This window comes from Zalophus californianus, chromosome X (assembly GCF_009762305.2).
Source record: "Zalophus californianus isolate mZalCal1 chromosome X, mZalCal1.pri.v2, whole genome shotgun sequence".
Taxonomy (NCBI): Eukaryota; Metazoa; Chordata; class Mammalia; order Carnivora; family Otariidae; genus Zalophus; species Zalophus californianus.
The window spans coordinates 38,426,992-38,448,243 of NC_045612.1; the positions used below are offsets into that span (position 1 = coordinate 38,426,992).

Consider the following 21,252-nt stretch of genomic DNA (forward strand, 5'->3'; position numbering starts at 1 on the left):
GGATCGGATGACAGGTCTATTTTTAATTTTTGGAGACACCTCCATGCTGTTTTCCAGAGCGGCTGCACCATTTTGTCTTCCCGCCAGCAGTGTATGAGGGTCCCAGTTTCTCTACATCCTTACCAACCCTAGTTATCTTTTTTCTCCACTATTATCAAAACCACAAAAGACAACTAGTGTTGGTCTGACAATTTTTATTGCAAGAAAACAGAGTCCCACTGAAGCTGGCTCAAGAAAAGGGAGGTTTACAGTGAAAATGTATCCCATGAGAATCCTAGTGCAGGATAAAGCTTGGCCTCAGGAGAACTGGAAGGTGGTTCTGGGTTCAAGGTGGTTGTGGGGAACAGCTGCTCTGTCTCTAAGGGCATCTCTATTCCTCTTATTAGTTTCTTCTCTTTACTCATGGTTTCTGTCTCCTCCCAACTCCAGCGTGGACGTGGCCTGACATGATGCTCCCTTCCCCGTCATCTTTTGGCTCTTGTCCCTGCTGTGAACTGTCTTAGTCACTCGGCTTCCCGATTCTAACTTCCTAGGAGAGGAATATGATTGGCCCAGCTCATCCTGTCAAACCCATGTTGCTTGCCAGGTGATGGATGCGCTGTTTTGGGAACAGGTGGCCAACTCTTGGTCTAATCAACCCAGGCCAGGAAGGCAGGTTCCCTGGCACAGATCATGGCTGCTGCCTCCCGGCACAGCCAGCCCAGAGCGGTTTGCCTCTGAAGGGGATATGAGCCAGAAGACACAGTAAAATGGGCCAGAAGACACAGTAAAATATATATGTACAAGCCTGATGCTTAGCATGTAATTTGAAAGATCATGGCACATCCATTCATGAGCTTCAGACACCCATATTCTTACCTTCTTAGTTAGGAACAATGATAGCATCTGACCCCAACCCAAACCGCTTAGCCCCCCCTCCCCCGTCCCTACTAAACTAACTTCTCAAAGCTAGTAAAAGAAGGCGAACGTGTTGTATTACAGAAGGAAACGCCACGCTGCCAACTCTCTGAGGTAAACAAGAATGGGGAAGAGAGCACGAGATAGACAAACGTCAATCAACTGATACCACTGGCCTTTGGCCCATCTCTGGGCAGGCCTTTAGTCAGTTTGCTTTACGCCCCATGATCATCTTATCTTCCTCTCAGTTTCTCCGAGTGCCGCGTGAGGTCAGCGTTCAGTGTTAACCAGAACAAGTCAGGCAGCATCACAAACTGACAGATGGCAATTGGGAGCTTATCATTCTTGGATTATTTCATTCCCTAGAGTGGGGACATGCTGGAGAGTAAAGCACGTTATTTTGACAGCCACCAGTAATGGCTGGCAGATGCTTCTACTACTTGTACCCTTCCCCTAGATAACCTTCTTCTCTCCTATCAATCCCCAGTTGCAACAATAATAAATGCCTCACTGGATAAAGGCAAAAAGAGCTTTGCTAGTGACAGGTGCCTGGACAGAGGAGAAAACAAAGAAACCCTGACGACCACTGAGGACACTGAGAACCAACAGGTTCTTCGGATGAAGAGGAATTAAAAAAGGCTGTGCTGCCTTGAAGAAAATGTTTCTTGAACTGGAGTTGAAGAGATTTTTTTTTTTTAAGATTTTATTTATTTGAGAGAGAGAAATCGAGCCCATGGGGGGGGAGGGGCAGAGGGAGAAGCAGACTTCCCGCCGAGCAGGGAGCCCGATGCGGGGCTCGATCCCAGGACCCTGGGATCATGACCTGAGCCAAAGGCAGACGTTTAACGACTAAGCCACCCAGGCGCCCCTGGAGTTGAAGAGATTCTAAATAGGGTTTCAAAAGACCAGAGCTGTGGTGGAATCACTGTATTTTCCACCCGAAACTAATATAACACTGTATGTTAGATATACTGGAACTAAAATTCAAACAAACAAACAAAAAAGACCAGAGCTGCAAAGCCCTGAAGACATGTGAAAGACTTTGATATGTACCCTTATCTCATGACTATCCCTATGGGGATTAAGAGATTTCCTATAACTCTTGACATGGATTTTCATCTTATCATTCCAGGTAAGTTATGGTAGCTTGGGGCGGGGGGGGGGGGGGGGGGCGGGCAGAGAGAATGATGCTGTTTGGGGTTCCCAACAGTGGTTATCAACCTTTTTGTGCCTTGTGCTACCTATCACCCCTTCTTCAAAACAACCCTTCAAGATCCTTTACACTTCTGTCACATGACGGATATTATGTAGCTGGTAAAAGGAACGAAGTAGGGCCATATGCACCGGTGTCTGACTATGTCATCATGTGAAGGAAGTTTCTGATTGTAAAGCATCATCCCCTTTTTGTAAAACAATAAAGATGCAAAGAAAAAGCTCTGACATCATAAATGCTAGCTGTTAATGATTATTTCTGATGGGTGGGATTATGGGGGATTTTCACTTTCTATTTTTGGCCATTTCTGACTTGCTTACATTTTCCTTATAAAACATGTGCGGGTTTTTTTGGGGGGGGGGTTGTTTGTTTGTGTTTTTTTGCAATCCAGAAAGGAATATTTTTTGAACACACACCGTTCATGGACAGGGGGTACCACCACAGCTTTAGCTTTCACTTCCAATTTGAATAGATTTTTAGGAAGGGTAGAGGGTACAAAGTAACAAAGGAGTGTCTCTGGGGTTAGAAGACAGTTATTCGCTCTGTTTATGGTAGTCGGCACTCAGTAAGTAAAGCCCGTGAGTGCGACAGAAGGCAGTGACACATGTCTAAAACACTTGGAACATGCCTAGCATATGACATGCTCAACAAATGGTAGCTATTCTTACTTTCAATGAGGGAGCTCAAGTATTGTAATTGAAAATCATTCTCATTTACTTTTCCTTGTAACGTCTGCAAACTCACTTAAAATACGTTCAACATAGACACTGTGACACATGTGCGTTGTGTGTGTGTATGTGTGTCTATTAGTTTCATTCTACACCGTAAGGTGGTTGGTTAACATTCAGTGGTGTGCTGGAAGCCCAATAGCACTTGCTAGGAAGAGTTGATTATGTGCATCTCTTCCCACTCCTTTATTATTTTATTATTTTTAAGATTTTATTTATTTATTTGACAGAGAGAGTGAGCACAAGCAGCGGGAGTGGCAGGCAGAGGGAGAGGGAGAGGGAGCAGGTTCCCCACCAGGAAGAGAGCCTGATGCGGGGGGACCCTGAGATCATGACCTGAGTAGAAGGCAGACGCTTAACCAACTGAGCCACCCAGGTGCCCCTCCTTTGTTACTTTAATAACAACAGATTGGTAACTTGAAATGGACCATGGAAATTGGCAAATGCTTTAAAACATTTACCAGAACACTGCAGTTGACATCTAAAAAAACCCTAATTGAGAAGACACACTCCAGGGGTGATTAGTTAATAACTGAAATCTCTAATCAAAGCCCAGAATCGTGAACTCAACAATAAAAAGACAAACAATTCAGTTTTTAAAAAATGGGCCAAGGACGCAAACAGACATTTCTCCAAAGAAGACTCAAATGGCCAATGCACACAGAAAAAGATGCTCAACATCATTAGTCATCAGAGAAATACAAAACAAAACCGCAATGAGATACCACTTCACACCTACCGGGATGGCAAGAATGTGAAAAATGGAAAATAAGTGCTGGAGAGGATGTGAAGAACTTGGAATCCTTGTACATCACTGGTGGGAGTATCAAATGGCTCAGGTGTTGTGAAACTATTGTGTAGCTGCTCAACAAGCTAAACACAAAATTGCCATATGACCCAACAATTCCACTCCTAGGTATACATCGCCCCCCAAAATTGAAAACAGGGACTTGAACAAGACACTTGTAAGCCAGTGTTCACTGCAGAGCAGTATTCACAATAGCCAAAGAAAAACAAGCCAAGTGTCCATGGACGGATGAGTGGATAAACCAAATGTGGTATATTCAGAGTAGAGTATCACTCAGCCTTAACAAGGAATGAAGTACTGATATATGCCACATGAGTAAGCCTTGAAAACGTTATGTGAAGTCAAATAAACCAGACACGGAAGAGCAAATGCTGTATGGTTCCACTTCTATAGGGTACCTAGTTAAATACAGTCTTAGAGACAAAAAGTGCAACAGTGGTTACCAGGGGCTGTGGGAGGAAGCAATGGGGAGTCATTGCTTAATGGGTACAGAGTTTCTGTTTGGGGTGATGAAAAAGTTTTGGAAATAGATAGTGGTGATGGTTGCAGAACACTGTGAATATAACTGGCGCCACCGAATGATGCACTTACGAATGGTTAAAATGGCACATTTTATGTCATAGATACATTTTACTACGATTTTTAAAAATGAATACTACTCCAAAACACATTGAATTGTATACTGTAAATGGGTGAATTGCATGGTAGATGAATTATATCACAATAAAGCTGTTTATTTTGAAAAGCCCACAAGCAAGTAATGGGGAATGTGGGGGAAGGGAGGGGGTGATGCAGGCAATTCTCGATCTTGATTATGGTGTATACCTTTGCCAAAACTCACAGAACTGTATCCTAAAAAGAATGTAAAATATGCCTTAATTTTTTTAATGGAAAAAAAGCCACACTCAAATGCTTCAGCTCCAAAATCCTGCAGATGGCTTGTTAATTAGAACAAGGGATATTACAAATTATATTTTATTGGGGAATGTCTTGGTGTTTGAGATAGGTAGACCAGTTAGAAATATCATTCAGGTAATTCCCACCCTTGCGTGAATTGGTAGAAGACTCTGGTTGGCCCAATGTCCTTCACCCCTTCAGCAGGACACCTTAGGCTCAGGAGATTCAACAACTCTCAAGTTCTGACACTTAATTTGAATGCGCCCTTTAATAAGAAGGTAAGCTGAATCCTACTAATAGAATATTGTCATGTCTACCTCCAGGGAACCTTTCACCCAAGATAGTGGTTGGAAATAAGAAGAGACAGAATGTCTCTTGGCATACAGATCAGGCTGTTAATGTTTGTGGGGCAGAATTAGATCTGAATTGCTTTCACCGTAATATACTGGTTGTGGGGAAGAAACCTATAGCTCTCACCTACCTCTTAACTACTGGAGATCAATGATGCCCACCAAAATAGAACCTAGAAACTACAGACAACCAAACTGGCTTTTCAGATCCATTTGCAACAAAAATTGTTGAGACTTCTGTACAAACAGGGATGTGTCTGATCTGAAAATTCACTTCAGGCAAAATCAAACCAAAGAAATGTACAAAAATGATCTACTTTCACGTTCTGGCTGTATGGCTAACAGGGCCGAGGGAATGTGCATTGTTCATGTTTGTTACTTGTTTACAAGGCCATACTGTTAAATGGATTTGTTTCATGGAAAGAGTTCCCATTTGATCTGTTGTTCGCAGAGGTGTTTTATGCAGAGTCAGAGCCAAAATTCACAATACGGATCCAGGAACAAAAGAGGATATTTAGCAGTGGCATCTCCCTAAATTCAGCTAACAGGACCCAAATGTCAGTTTTCAGGTGTGTCCTCTTAGCCTCAGAAGCAACATGGCCTTAGCACCTGAGCCCAAGCAGCAGGTAACCTCAGATGGTGGGTGAACATAGGGGGAAGGAAGTTCAGCTAAACAAGAGAAGGCAAAGACCGATAGAAGGAAGTAAGCAAAGAGATCATTCAGTTCTTTTTTTTCTTTTTTAATCATATCACTCTGTGGTCTGTCATCATGAAAAGTGACTACATACAACCCCTTAAAATAAAAGCAGGGAAGAGCGGCCTGGAATCCCCATTCTAACTGAACTAACCGACTTACTGCTATAGCTCGAAGGTCTTAGTCTCCAGGGACCTAGATCAAGTGAAACCATGATACTGGTTCCGGTGCCCTGAGTATTTTATAAAAGGAATGAAATCTTGCCATTTGCAATGACTTGGATGGAACTGGAAGGTATTATGCTGAGTCAAATAAGTCAATCGGAGAAAGACATGTATCATACAACCTCATTGATATGAGGAATTCTTGATCTCAGGAAACAAACTGAGGGTTGCTGGAGTGGTGGGGGGCGGGAGGGATGGGGTGGCTGGGTGATGGACATTGGGAAGGGTATGTGCTGTGGTGAGCACTGTGAATTGTGCAGGACTGTTGGATCACAGACCTGTACCTCTGAAACAAATAATATATTATATGTAAAAAAAAAAAAAAAAAAAGGAAGAAGATAGCAGGAGGGGAAGAATGAAGGGGGGGAAATCGGAGGGGGAGACGAACCATGAGAGACTATGGACTCTGAAAAACAAACTGAGGGTCTAGAGGGGAGAGGAGTGGGGGGATGGGTTAACCTGATGATGGGTATTAAAGAGGGCACGTTCTGCATGGAGCACTGGGTGTTATACGCAAACAATGAATCATGGAACACTACATCAAAAACTAATGATGTAATGTATGGTGATTAACATAACATAATAATAAAAAAAAGATTAAAAAAAGGAACATGCCCACTCGTTTCATGAAAAGGAAGTTGTAGCCTAAAAATTAGGCAGACTTGCTTGAAGCAAACCCGACACATTAAAATCAAGATTTAACAACCAAGAAATCCGAAGGCTATAATTCATATTACCAAAGGATTTTTTTTTCCCCTAAGAGGCTCTCCATGGAATTCCTTATGTTTGCTTGCTGCCCCTCTGCACTTAAAAGTAGGATTTTAACATATAGATTTGTACCACAAGCAATCTTTCAAGAGTACATTTCCTCTCATTATTACAAAAGAAATTCTGGTCCCGGTAGTACAGAAAATCAAAATCTAGACCCACAGAATCCCAAGAACATGACTCTGCTAAGTAAAGTCTAGTTAGTGTTCTAAGGGAGATGATAGCATTTAACTGATTTCCAGTGTTATTTCTGAAGATTAAGAGATCAACTTGAAAGCTTTCCTTAAAGCCAGGCCAACAGAGCATCCCAAGGTGGGGCAACCAGGACACCCCAACTCAAAAACAATATCCCCCACCCACCACCCCATCAATTACCGAAAGTAGAGGCTGTTTTCCCTGAACCTGACTCTCAAAAGGGCCAGGAGGAGGCACTGTCATCAACCACACCCCACCCAGGCTCTCAGGGCAGAAATCTTTCAGACTGGTGGCAGTTACCTCAGGTTTCCTCAGCAAAGGTGACTCTAGAGTTTTCCTCAGTCATCCAGTACCTAGGGACCCTCTTTCTGTCAAGAAAATCTTTCTCATTAAATCTGTCACACCCAATGCTTCCCATTCTGAGGATATGTAGCTCCAGGAAGGCAAAAGCAAGCATCCTGAGGAATGAGGGAAAAAGGACACTGGGTCAACGGGCTTGACCTTGAAGTCATTACAAACATAATAATAACTACCTCTTACTGAGTCCTTACTAGATCCCAGGAACTGTACTCTACAGACCCTCTCTAATTCTTACAACCACCATGCAAGGGAAGCATCCTTACTTCCATTTTATGGACAGATAAACTGAAGTTCAAAGAAGTCAGGAACTCACCCAAGCTCCAAGACCTAACAACTGGCAGAACACAAAGTTGAATCCACTAGGGTCTGATCCTAACGTCTAGCAGAATTACTAGCAGACAGTATGCGCTCAGTAAGTACACGCTGCAAGAATCCACGCTCTTGACCCTTCAACTATACCACCTCCGTGATCGGGAAAGAAACCATAAGAGGTCGTTTATTTTTGCAGAAATCTGAAGTGTGCAGCTCAAGGTTGCTTTTTTCTTTGAAATCTCCCCCTTACCGCCCATGACAACTTAAGACAAGAAGTGTTCAGTTTCCTCCCATGGGGCAACGCGGCAGGGAGGAACAAGAGAGGGAAGTGCTATTCACTCCCTCTAGCTGTGTCTCAAGAGCAGGAGGTGCGGGGGAGGCCCACACAGGGCCACCTGCTCTCTCAGCAACTGGCCCGTCAATTTGAGTCAAGTGGAGGGGGCACTCCGTTCTCAAGTGCAGAGCCCTGCTGACACATGGAGATGGGACAGTCAAGGCCTTGCCCCAGTCAGTGCTTTTGGAAGACTTCCTTCTAGGTAGGACTTAAGCAGAACCTGTGTTTTCCTAAAAGGGAGGTTGCTTCTGAGCTGGGCTGTCTCCCTGAGCCAAGCTGGACCCGGAGGATGGGCATCCAGGCAGGGTGGACGATGGGCGCAGCTGCATTCACTGGGCGTGCTGGAGAAGGTTAGCAGAGGGACGGTCCCTTCGATGACATCTTTCTTTTTCTTAAAAATGAGCCCAGGGGCAGATCTGTAGAACAGTGACAGCTAATTATTAAGCCCGCGTCCTAAAGGGTCATGCCAGGGTTATGGAAATATAAGCAACATAACAAGTAAGGAGCAGACAGAACAAAGAAACATAACTGGTCGACGTAAGTGAAAACGAAAAACATTAGCAATTTACAACGGGCCCTTCAGGAAAGCAGACAAGGGAGGACGGAATGGCTGGGCTCCCAGGTTGTTTCTGAAAGATCGGAGAGCCTTTCAGGGCGCCAGGGCCACAGAAGGCAATCCTGCCCCCGGCGAAGCAGCGGTGACCCTGGCCTGCCTCCCCTCAGAAGGACAGCCATTCTCTCCCACCTCCCAATGACAAGCCCGCGGTGCTCATTGCTGGTGTGTATCTGAGCCACAGGAAGGCACACAATAACTGGAAGCTAATGCGAAAATAAATCACTTGTGTTTTCTGATGTGGCTGGGTTTGATGGAGTTGGTGAATCACTACTGCCCAATAAAGGAGGGGCGAATAACTCACATCCTTTCCCAGCAGCCTGCCCGCCCCTGGCAGAGCTGACCTTGGGATACCACCCTCATCTGTCACTCCCCGTCTCATGAATGTTTAATGGCTCCGTATTACTGACCCTATCAAGTCCAAATGTTTGCTCCTGGCACTCCAGCTTGTCACTCTCTGCCTCCAAACCTACCAATCTAGCGCTATCGCCCTCCCACTGAGGCAGTTGCCACTGTGAACCAAACTCACAGCTTCCCCTCTTCTCCAGGGTTCTACCAGGATCTGGGATGCCTCTTCAGATGTCCAGGCAGCCACGAAGTCAACGTTATTGCAGATTACTACAAATCCCAAGCTCTTAGCCATAAAAGAGACCATACCTTTAAATATTCTATACGATCCTGCACTGTCCAATATGGTAGCCACTACTACACGTGGCTATTTCCATTTCAAGTATTTGAAATTAAATAAAATGAAAAAAAAAAAATCAGTCCTTCGGTTACAATAAGCACATATCAAGTGCACAGTCACTACACGAGGCTAGTGGCTACCGTATCGGAAAACATAACCATGAAACATTCCCATCATCACAGACACTTCTTAACAGCACAGTCTAGTACTATACTATATATGCAAGAGAGGAGTAGCCTGATGTGTGCTAAAACTGTTGTGTGTCAGGGGCGCCTGGGTGGCTCAGTCGTTAAGCGTCTGCCTTCAGCTCAGGTCATGAGCCCGGGGTCCTGGGATCGAGCCCCGCAGGGAGTCTGCTTCTCCTTCTCCCTCCACCTGCCGCTCCCCCTACTTGTGCACACTCGTGCTCTCGGTCAAATAAATAAATAATATCTTTAAAAACAATAAAGATAAAATTGTTGTGTATCATCACTTGGAAAACTTGAGGACCCACATTTCACAAAAAGGAGTGCACAGGACTTAGGGATACAGCCCTTCTGAGGTAACCAGAAAAGCATTCTTATCAGCGATTCCCAACTAGTTCTGTAAACATTGCAGGTGATTGCAACATCGCTCTTTTAATTTTTTTTTCCAAAAAGTCACATGCAGCAGATATCAGGAACCTCTCAACAAAGTACTAGCAGATTAGTCAGGCCCCTGGATACTAAGCTTTCTGCTAGGTTCTGGGAACCAATACAAATAACACGGCCCAGTCCCTGCTCTGGGGAGAAAGCCCATACACAGAAAACTGCAGGAGGCAGGAAGTTATATAAAGGTCCTAAGAGGTACTATGGGGAGCAAAGAGAGCAAATGAGTAAGAACGAGAGAGGACTGCCTGGACAGGAAGATGAATTCAGATCTGGATCGGGCCCTAAAGGATGAGCACAATTTCGGTGCAGGAGCTCAGGGGATGAAAGGAAAAACTGCATTAGCAAAAGGGGGAGCGCGTTAGGGCACAAGGTGTGTTTACAGACAAGCAAGCCAAAGAAGAAATGTGGCAGCTCATCAACCATCACTTGAAACTTTTTCCAACCACCCTAATAATCAAAGAATTACATATTAATTTAGATGTCATTTTTTTTAAAGATTTTATTTATTTATTTCAGAGAGAGAGAGAATGAGAGACAGAAAGCACGAGGGGGAAGGGGTCAGAGGGAGAAGCAGACTCCCCGCCGAGCAGGGAGCCCGATGTGGGACTCGAGCCCGGGACTCCAGGATCATGACCTGAGCCGAAGGCAGTCGCTTAACCAACTGAGCCACCCAGGCGCCCCAATTTAGATGTCATTTTGAAAAAGACTTGGCTTTTCTGAGAGTTACCTGTTGGCAAGGATGAGGTAGAATAGAGTGTCTTCTGCACTGCTGGTGGGAATATAAATGGGCACTGCCTTTTTGAAAAGCCAATATTAAGCTCCTTAAAAGCATTCAGACCCCTGACCCGATCATTCCACTTCAAGGAAAATGGTGTACAAAGTTATCTCAAATACAAAGATTTATGCACAAGGCAGTTTTTTTGCAACATCATTTATAATTGAGAAAATCATAGGAAATGATTAGGTAAAATTATGACCTAGTTATAGGATATGGAGTATTATATAGCCATTAAGAATTATGCTTCTGACAAGTTAGGGGTGCCTGGGTGGCTCAGTCGGTTGGGCATCCGACTTCAGCTCAGGTCACGATCTCAGGGTTCTGGGATCGAGTCTGGGATAGAGTCGGGCTCCTCACTTAGCAGGGAGTCTGCTTGTCCCTCTCCCCCCGCCCCCCGTGCATACAGTCTCTGTCTCTCTCTCTCTCTCAAATAAATAAAATCTTAAAAAAAAAAAGAATTATGCTTCTGACAAGTTTTAAATGACATGGAGAATGTTACAGGAATATTAAGTGAAAAAAAAATCTGGGCACAAAACTGGTAGTATAGAATACATAGTCACAACCATGTAAAACAATATGAATAAAAGGAGAAAAATAAGCAAAAATGTTTACATTTTGGTAGCAAGATTACGAGTGACTTTTATTCCCTATACCAGGGTTTGGCAAACAATGCCCCCCACACCAAATCTCACTGATTTGTCTGTAAAGTTTTATTGGAAAACAAATACGCACATTCACTTCCATATTGCCATTGCCCATGGCTGATTTTGTGCTACAAAGGCAGAGTGGAGTAGTTGTGACAGACACAAAAATATTTCCTATCTGGCCCTTTACAGAAAAAAGTTGCCAGCCCATCTACTTTCCAAATTTGCCATAATGAGTATGTGTTACTTTGGCAATCTTTTTTCTAAAAGGCCGATTTCCGCACCGCGAAGGGCGACAAAGAGCAGGCGAACAACGTCATGTTTTATCTTGTAACTGGGAGCACTAGAAGTTTCTGAGGGTGGAACATGATCTGACATGATGCCCACTAGTAAAACACAGAACATCAAATCTTTTAAAAGGATGGAATTTAAACAGCATGCCAGGCAGAGTCTGTGATTCATCAACAGCTGTGATTCTGGGCCACTCCTCATTTAAAGGGGAAGGTTAACTTAAGATTTGGCTTGTTACTGTTTTCCAACTTCCTCCTCTTACTAAGCCCTATGAAATGGCCTCCTCACTGTCGTAATGACCAATCAAATTGTTCCCTCCAAAGAAAGGGGGAGGCCATATGCAAATTTGTGACTTTTGCCTGGAGAGACCTTTGAAGGTTTAGGGCAGTATTCCTGGCTTCTGGAAGTCAGTCCTCCATTTTCCAAGCTTTTTCCTTTCTCCTACTTTTCTTTCCTGTTCTAAAAGGACACGGGAAGATAGATGTGACAATGGGTAAAGGGGAAGGAGGGACGGAGAAAGGCACAAAAAGAAAAGAATAGGAAGTGTCTGAAGTTTCCATCTCAAGAGCCCTCAAGGAGCCCCTAGGATCTACCCACCCATAGAACCTGGTCAAGACCCTAAAACCTGCTTCCAAGGAATAGGAGCTAACAGGAAGTTTCTACACTCACAGGCTTTCTGCGGGTTCTCTATGCCTTGACCACCTGCCCCAGGCCTACTTCCCTGGACTCGTTGCAAATAACCCTTTCGTACAAACTATTGTTTGCTCATTCTCTCAGGCATGAACACAGTGAAAGCATGGAAAAGTCTTAAGAGTAGTTTCCTTTCAAATAAACACACTCCCAGTCACCAGGATGATTAATCATCTACAGAATGAAAAACTCCAAACTACCGTAATTTCAGGTCTGGATGGAATAAAACCAAAGGAAATAGGTCTCAGGATGTGGTGTTTGTTGTTATCTTATTTTTAATTTTAAATACATGACATTTGGGGGGATTGCAGCAAATTGACGCTGTGAATTTCATTTGTGGCACCTCTGAAAACAGAACCATTCACATGTAAATCCGCTAGCTGGTTTTCAAAAATCTTATATTGTGTGTTATTGGTTCAGAAGAAAGGAGATACGAAACCCACCGAGGTGCTCAATTATTTAACAGATCATCCTTAACATTTTGTATTTTAACATATACCCACCACCAACAATTGTTCTCACGAGCTTCCTGAAACATTAAGCTGCACTGCTCTCCTTCTTCTAAATCAAATATAAGTAATTTGTTGTCATAGCAATGCTTCATCCCACTCCAAAATAGTTCAATACAGGCTTTGTTTCAGCAGGCAACTATCTATCTACCAAAAATTGGTCATTATCTTCTCTCTTCTTGACAAATGCCTTATTAAATTTAGCTGCCTGGTTTTACAGTTCTCAGGAGACTGCATTTCTGTGGCATTTTCTCGCATCTGGATGGGAAAGGAGCTCATAGAACTGCCTGGAAGCATATTACAGTTAAGTTGCTGGGTGACAGCCAATCTCACTAGTCATGATGACAACGATCCTTTGCATTATTACCCAGCTTTACAGTTTAGAGAGTGTTGTCATCCACTTCACTGTATTGTGAGGCATACTAGAAGATGCTTCCACGTTTCAATTCCTGACATCAGGCGGGTAATTTCACTGTGCGTGCACATCAGCAGGAACCTACACTTGTTCTCAGTCTTTCTTCTCGAAGCTTGAGTTCTGCTTTTCTACCCCACTGATGTGGTACAGAGTAAGATAATGAGGGCAATTAAAGAAGCTTTTGGAAATGTCAGTGGATACCATTTTGTCAGTTCCTGCGCAAAGGCCCCCTGAGAGATATTTATTAGCTGTTCTCACAAACACCCAAGCCCACACCCCAGAGCCAGTACCAATATTAATGCTAATCTCAGATTTGTAGAGCATGTTAGAGTTTACAGAGCAATGTCACAAAGAGGATCTAATTTGGACTGTACCTCTTCTCTAACCATCCCCCCAACACATATAAACACAGCTGGATCTTATTCCAGCGCTTACAAAAATTTATCCATTTTTAAAATAAAGGTGAATCACTGGTGTTTCCAAATCCAGTTCCTTCCAGCCTTGACCTTTATTTCATGCAGCCGTATTCTGTGGTCTCTAGACCTCCGCCCTCGCCTCCCCTGCACCCCCCCCCCCAACATTAGGTTGGAATTTCTTTTGCACTACGCTCTTGAGAAAAGCAAATTTGAAGAATCAGAAGGTAGGGAGGGGAGATTCTTTGACATGAGCCAAGGTCTTTAAAAAGAAAGAGAAGGAGAGTGGGAAGATGGATTCCCAGAAACTTTCACTTTTTTAAATACATTCCTGTATTTTTTTTAAATTTTTACATTTATGATCACGTGTTACTTCTGTATTTCAAAATAAGTAAATAAAAGCTTGTTTTCAAAAATGAAGAGGGGGAAAAGAGCAGCATAGTTGCATTTAAATGAAAGGACAGCCAGAAACAGGGGGTCCTAAAGGGCTCACCTGCTCCCCCTTCTTTGAAATTCTCTGGGAGGGAAGGAGGCCCTAGTGGAGAAGGACCAGTTCAGAACGCTCAGTTAGGAAATGGAGTCAGAATCAGGGGTTGCCCTAACAGAGCCTGAAAATGAGATTTCACAGAACCATGTAGGCTCCAGAGCTGGAGCTGAAAAGTTCCATTCCCACCCAAATGTGACCAAATGTAATTTGTGTCTCTGTATGACTTCCAGCTTCATGTAGTCGGATTCCCTTAGAAAATCTAATAAAAGGTGTAGTCATTGCCATCATTCCTGTTGCTTGGTCCTTGTGAGCACTTGTCTCCCACACTTTTTTTTTTTCCTCCTGCAGAATGAGCAGAGGAGCTGATGAATTATTTAGAACCCCTATGCAACTATTATTTCAATTCCTACACACCTCACCTCTGTCAGGTGGAAGGGAAATGAGGACTACCCACATAATTACAGGCACTGAGCCGAAAAAAGGCAGAGAGGTAACGGGATTTGGGCCAGGTCCCACAGAAAATGCTAGGCAGTAGGAAGAAAAATGCCTAAGGGTCTGAAACCTGTCTGACCAGCCAACTGTACTGCCTTTAAGGCCCAAGAGAAAGAAAGCTCTCCTTCCCAACCTCTTGCCCAACCCAAAAGGAATAAGGCTTTCAAAACTGTTTTAATGACGACAAAAGCCTCTGGCACTAGAGGGTATGAGAGTGTTAATTTTGTTTGGCAAAGTCAAATTGCTTTAAGAATTTAATTCTATAACTGGGAAGGTGCAATTCTGATTTTAAATGTGTTTCTTCCCTGGAGCTCAAAATCCAATTTACCAGCCCACCTAGAGGGATGCTTTTGCTTTCACCAAGTCATCCTTATTAATCTATCTACAGGCTAAGTTGCAATGGGAACCCCTATATTGAACATTTGATCAATGGATGTAACAAAGAAATGTAAAAAGTAACCTACTACACCTAATAACCTAGCTTCAAAAAATACAAAGTAATGTTAATAGTACTAAAGGAAGAAATAGATAAATCCACCTTTGTGGTGGGAAATTTTAACAACTCTCCCAACCACTGACAGAGGAAGCAGACCAAAAAAAAAAAAAGGGGGGGGGGTAAGGCTGTCCAAGAGCAGCAAAATTAACAAGGTTGATCTAGCAGACATTGGCCTCATGCCAGGGCACAAAACAAGTCTCGACAAATTTCAAAGAAACAGACCACGCAGACTACATTCTCTGATCACAATGTTATTAAGATAGGAATCAACACACCAAACATTTCTAAACAAATGCTTCGAAAAAAAATTGTTTTAATCCTTCTGAACACCAAGGGTTAAGAAATCACATTGAAAATTATGAAATACTTAGAAACCGATCAACATAACAAAATACTATGTATTGAAATTTGTGGGATCTAGCTGAAGCAGTAGGTAGCACAAAATTATTAGCCTTTCATACTTACGGTCAAATAAGAAAGTCTGAAAATAAATGAGCTAAGCATCCAACTTCAGTTAGAAAAAGAACAGGAGATAAAAACTCAAAGACAATATGAAGGATAAAACAATTTTTAAAAAAATGAGCAGAAATGAACAAAATAGGAGACTAACGTACTACAGAGAGGATTAACAAAGCCCAAATTACTTCCTATAAAAGATAAATAAAACAGAAAAGCTTCTGGTGAGATTGATTTTTTGAAAAATAGTAAGTCAGTCAGAGAAAGACAAATACCATGTGATTTCCCTCATATGCAGAACTGAAGAAACAAAACAAATGAACAAAGAAAAAAAGAGACAGAAAACCAGACTCTTAACTATAGAGAATACACTGATGGTTGCCAGACGGGGGGGGGGGGGGGGGGGGGGGGGGGGGGGGGGGGACGGGGGGGACGGGGGGAGGAGGAAATAGGTGAAGGGGATTAAGAGTACACCTGTGTGGAGCACCTGGGTGGTGCGGTTGCTTCAGCGTGTGACTCTTGGTTTTGGCTCAGATCATGATCTCAGGGTCGTGGGATTGAGTCCTACATTGGGCTCCACGCTTAGAGCGCAGCCTGCTTGAGTTTCTGTCCCTCTGTCCACCACCCCCCACCCCTCCCCGCCGCTCTCTCTCTCAATAAATAAATCTTTAAGAAAAGAAAAAGAGTACAAGAGTACACGTATGTGATGAGCACTGAGTAACGTATAGAATTGTTGAATCACTACATTGTACAGCTGGAACTATTATAACACTATACGTTAATTATACTGGAATTAAAAAATAAATACAACTTTTTAAAAAGTTAGTAATATTATGAATGGAACGGGGGATATCTTTTTAATATCTGCAGTTTCTACAGTTAAGAGGCTTTTATTAATAATTTTAAACCAATTGATTTGAAAATGTAGACACGATGGTTACTATGTACATAGAAAAACAAACCACCAACACTAACTAAAGAAGAAATGGAATACTTGAAAATTCCTATTGTCATGAGAAGAACTGAATCAGTAGTCCAAAATCTTCCCACAAAGAAGACATCAAAGCCCAGATAGTTTTACTGGCAAGTTCTAGCAATCATTCAAGAAACAAATAACTCCAATCTTAAACGAACTATTCCCAAGTTAAGAAAGAGAGAAAGCACTACCCAATCCTTTTTATGAAGCTAGCATAAACTTAATACCAAAACCTGATGAGGACAATATAAAAAAGGAAAATGAGAGCCAGACTGATTCACAAACATAGTTGTAAAAACATCAAAGCAAATACTAGCAACCCATATTCAGGAGCAAAAAACTTAATATATCATGACCACGGTGATTTGGTTCCAGAAATGCAAAGCTGGTTTAATGAATCAATCAATGTAATTCGCCACATTGAAAGATTAAAGAACAAAAGTCATCTCAATAGATGAAGAAAAAAGCCTTTGATAAAAGGCAACATCCACTCATGACTAAAAAAAATGTAACAACTTAGCAAACTCAGAATAGAAAGGAACATCTATAGTCTGATAAAGGAGACACCAACAAAAAAATCTACAGCAAACATCATACTTAATGGGGAAACACCGAAAGCATATCCTTTAACACAGGGATCAAGATAAGGGCACCCACCATTGCCACTTCTATTAAACATTATACTAAAGGCCTTAACCAGAACAGTAAGGCAAGAGAAAGATATTTTGAAAAAGACAATGGCAGCAAAGAAAGAGACAAGGGTCTCACTATTTGTAGATTATGATTACCAACATAGAGAACCCAAAAGAATCCTCAGATAAATTAATGACCATTAATTTAAAGGCATTTGGCAAAGGTTGTTATACACAAAAATAATGAACAAAAATCCACTGCATTCCTAGACACCAGCAACTGACGATTACAATATGGAAGTTAAAAAAGAAAGAAAAATGACTACAGCCTGTTCAGGGTAGCTGGTGAAACCCCCGGGGTCTGGTGTCTAAATCCAGCTCCACCACGAGCTGTGTGACCTTGGGCAAGCTATTCAGTTGTTCTGTACCCTACCTGCTAGAATTCTGGTGAGGATTAAATGAGTCAATACATGTAAGGCACTTAGAGGAGCCTGGCACAAAGGCAGTGCTAAATAAATGCAAGCTGATACTATTAATGTGAAGAAGTAGTTAATAGGCCTATTACCAAGAGCTCAAAGGTTCTAACTATCGGACTCCAAGCCATCTCAGGGGTAAAATGTCAGGGAGCCACCTGTCACAGGAGCGAATGACACTCCCCCAGGTTTTCCCTAAAGCTGGGCACTGAATTCCCAAACTCCCACACCCAACACACAGCTCATTACCCACACACCCGGCAGTCTACAGGGCAATCAACAGAAGCACATGCCCTCTCTCTGGAGGCTTCTGCCCCAGTCTTACCGACTCTGTCACTGGCAGCACAAGTCAACAACTTCAGGCTTCCTGTGAGAACGCAATCCAGAGTTCTCGATGGCTACTTTTCATCATCAAAAGAAAAAGGCAAACCTCGGCCTCTTAGTTCAGACTAATGCCAGAAAGCCTTTGTGAGGTTTTAAGAAAAGCTTTTGGCTACCACCTCCATTTCTTGGGGGGAAGGAGGAAGACAGACCAAATATTTTGAACACCTACTATGAACCACACACTTTTCTCCGGGCTTCACAAGAACTCATTTAATTTTCTCCATAACCTGGTGAGGTAGATGGAATTCTTAGCCCCATGTTATTAGTGAGAAACAGGGTGACAGGGATGTGACTTACTAAAAGGCACAGAGCTCACGAGTGATAGAAATCAGCTTCAAACCCAGATCTGTCTGACTCCAAAGCCCTCCGCCAAGCTCGAAGAAAAGGAAAAAGAGAAACTAATTCCTGAACTGGATGAGGGAAGTGGCACTGCGTATATGAAGCTATGGATTTCGATTCTCCTTTCGAAAACAGAGGCCAAAATTAGAATGGGAGTGCAAATAATCATCATGAGGAGAGAAGTCTGAAAAATCAACAAACCAGCAGGGTATCCAAGCGAGTGTTTGTGATGTCGCTGGGATGACACGCTGGTGCCATTTCATGGCATGACTGAGCAATATTTTAAAAACCCACAGAAAGACTGCCATTTTGCCAAACCTGTTTCTGAGAAGCCAGGATGTTATGGCTGGAACATATACCCCATACGCGCTGACCCAGACCTGGGTACAAAGAAGGTAAAATCAGTAAAATCGGTTTTGAATGCCACCCGGTCGTTAGCTCCTTCTGAATGGCAACCCTGCTGGGCTAATGTACTTGACCGCCCACAAGTGATGAGCATCCCAAGCACTTTAACCTGGGGCCAGGAAGAGCAAGGCTCATGTATGTGCAGCTCTGATCATGTACCGCGCACCACCGCCATCACAGCCCACCTGTCTGCCCCCAGGTAAACAAGTTTGTTCCTCCTAATGGTGGTTCCTCATCTGTACGGACGGAAGGGGTTGCTGTACGGACGGAAGGGGTTGGCTCTGGGGGCAGCCTTTCAGAGCCCTGCCTGAGCCAAGCGGATACACACACCATCCCAAATAAGGGCCTCCAGGTTCGGGAACACACTCGCACCACACTCCCCAAAAAGAGCATAAAAATATTTTTAAGATCAAAGCTACCATTCCAACTACGGCATCACCTAGACCTTGTAGATTATTAATCTTAGGGGCGCCTGGGGTGGCTCAGTCAGTTAAGCGTCTGCCTTCGGCTCAGATCATGATCCCAGAGTCCTGGGACTGAGCCCTGTGCTGGGCTCCTTGCTCAGCAGGGAGTCTGCTTCCCCCTCTGCCCTCTGCCGCTCCCTCTGCTTGCGCTCTCTCTCTAATAAATAAAATCTTTAAAAAAAAGATTATTAACCTTAAGTGTTCTTGACTACAAGGTGGTTTTTTTTTTTAACAACAAAACAGATAAAAGGTAAAGTGCACTAGACCTAGTTATTGTCTATCTGCTTTTAAACTCTGAAGGGAGATAGGGTTGCATACAACCTGTTATTTAGATTGCTTCTTTCCTAGAAACCACTATCTTCCAAAGCCCTCTTGCAAAATAGAACACAAATCCTAGTAATTCTAACAGAGCAATAAAATATGAGCACCCCATACTTAAGTGACCTGTTACCAGTCTTCATTTGATCTTCAGAAATACTCTGAGACTACAAGGCCTGAAATTAAATAATAACCACTATAAGAAAGCTAGTACTTTTTAATGTGGGTAACTGAAAAGAAACTATTTCTTCATAAATTCCCAAGGGAACACAGAACCAACGTGTTACTGCCTAAGCATGGCAAAGCCATTTGAGGTTAATTGATCCATCCAGGAAGCTCCTGGGAGCATCATTTGATTCTCCCCACTTTTGCATTTCTCTCCATGATGCATTTTGTCCTTCATTCAGTTCTCTGATTTCTCCAGTCTGCCAGGAAGTGAGAAATGAACCAAAGTGTCACGAAATGTCAGAGCTGGAAGGGAGCTCAGGTATCTGGTCCAACCCTCTGTTTAACAGATGTGGAGAATGAATTTGACAGAAGGGAAGTCACTTACCTGATGTGGCAGGTGTCCTGACACAGTGTGCCCAACAGTGGAACAGGACTACATGCAGGACTCTTCTCACTAGTTAGTTCTTAAATGGGTTTGCAGAAAATTGGCAGATCATTCTTCATCAATACAAATGTGTGTGTGTGTGTACACACACACACACACACACACACACACACACACACACACACACACACACACACACACACACACACCGGGTAACCTCTTTAAATGGAGGATCTCTTACCCTACTAGTTAACAACACCAGCTTGTGAGTCAGCCAGACCTAGGTGTCCATACCAGCTTGGGCACTTTCTAGCTGTGTGACCTTGGGTATGTCACTTAACTTCTCTGAATCGTATTATCCTCACCCATAAAATAGGTGTGCCAGTAAGAGCATCAATCACACAGGGTACCCGGCCCACTCTAAGTGTTCAGTAAATATTAGTTGTGACTATTACTATAGCCTGGCCCACCAGACAGCCCTAATCCTGTGAGTGCTGGGAGAGGGTGCTGAGAAGAGCAACCCAGTATCTCTCTATGTTGAATTACCTACCCCTGACTTTTCAGAGAAGGCCCCAGACTTGGAAGTGAATTTCTGATTTGGAAATGGATGGGGAACGGGGCTAAAAGAACCAGCCTGATGTTGGCACCACTGGGAGCCCACCCCACTGCACTGATTCTCAGGTGCACACATCAAACCATGCACTTCCTACCCCTCGGGTACATTTCACAACCGGTTTACCTTAAAAAGAACAACAGAGGGACACCTGTGTGGCTCAGTCAGTTAAGCATCTGCCTTCGGCTCGGGTCATGATCCCGGGGCCCTGGGACGGAGTCCTGCATCGGGCTCCTTGCTCAGTGTGGAGCCTGCTTCTCCCTCTGCCTGCCACTCCCCCTGCTTGTGATCTCTCTCCCTCTCTCTCCCTGGCAAATGAATAAATAAAATCTTAAAAAAAAAAAAGAACTGAGACAGAAAAGTCATAAACACACTACGTTTGGGAAAACCCCCTAGAAAGAGTAGAAAAGTGCCATAATTAGACACGGGGGCCAGGGTGGGAGGAGAGGGCCTAGATAGAGTCATAGAGTCACTGGCCGTTTCAGTAAAGGGAAAATTAGCCATCTTTAGGCCTCTTGAGCCTGAGCTAGAATTCCAGGGGTAACCAGTGCTGGCCTCCCCAGGCAAGGCTTTAGGAAGGACTCAACATCAGAGCCCACCCCCCCCCCCAGCCCCGGGACTGTGAGGAAGCCTTGGAAGCATAAAGCACAAAATGGAAATCCCATTCAAGTTCTCACATGGGCCATTAGGTTCCCTTGTCCTTCAAACAATGCG

General features: G+C 43.4%; 1 protein-coding gene across 10 annotated transcripts in view; it reads right to left on the reverse strand.

Moving 5' to 3' along the window:
* TMEM164 (transmembrane protein 164) overlaps nucleotides 1-21,252 on the reverse strand; it is a 161,527-nt gene that overhangs the window by 121,495 nt on the left and 18,780 nt on the right. The window contains exon 1 of one of the 10 annotated variants that reach the window (XM_035725471.1): nucleotides 19,926-19,987. The exons of the other annotated variants lie outside the window; for them this stretch is intronic. The gene's annotated coding sequence lies outside the window, so the exon portion shown is untranslated. Of the gene's footprint in view, nucleotides 1-19,925; nucleotides 19,988-21,252 lie in introns of those variants that run through there. 10 annotated transcript variants of the gene reach the window in all.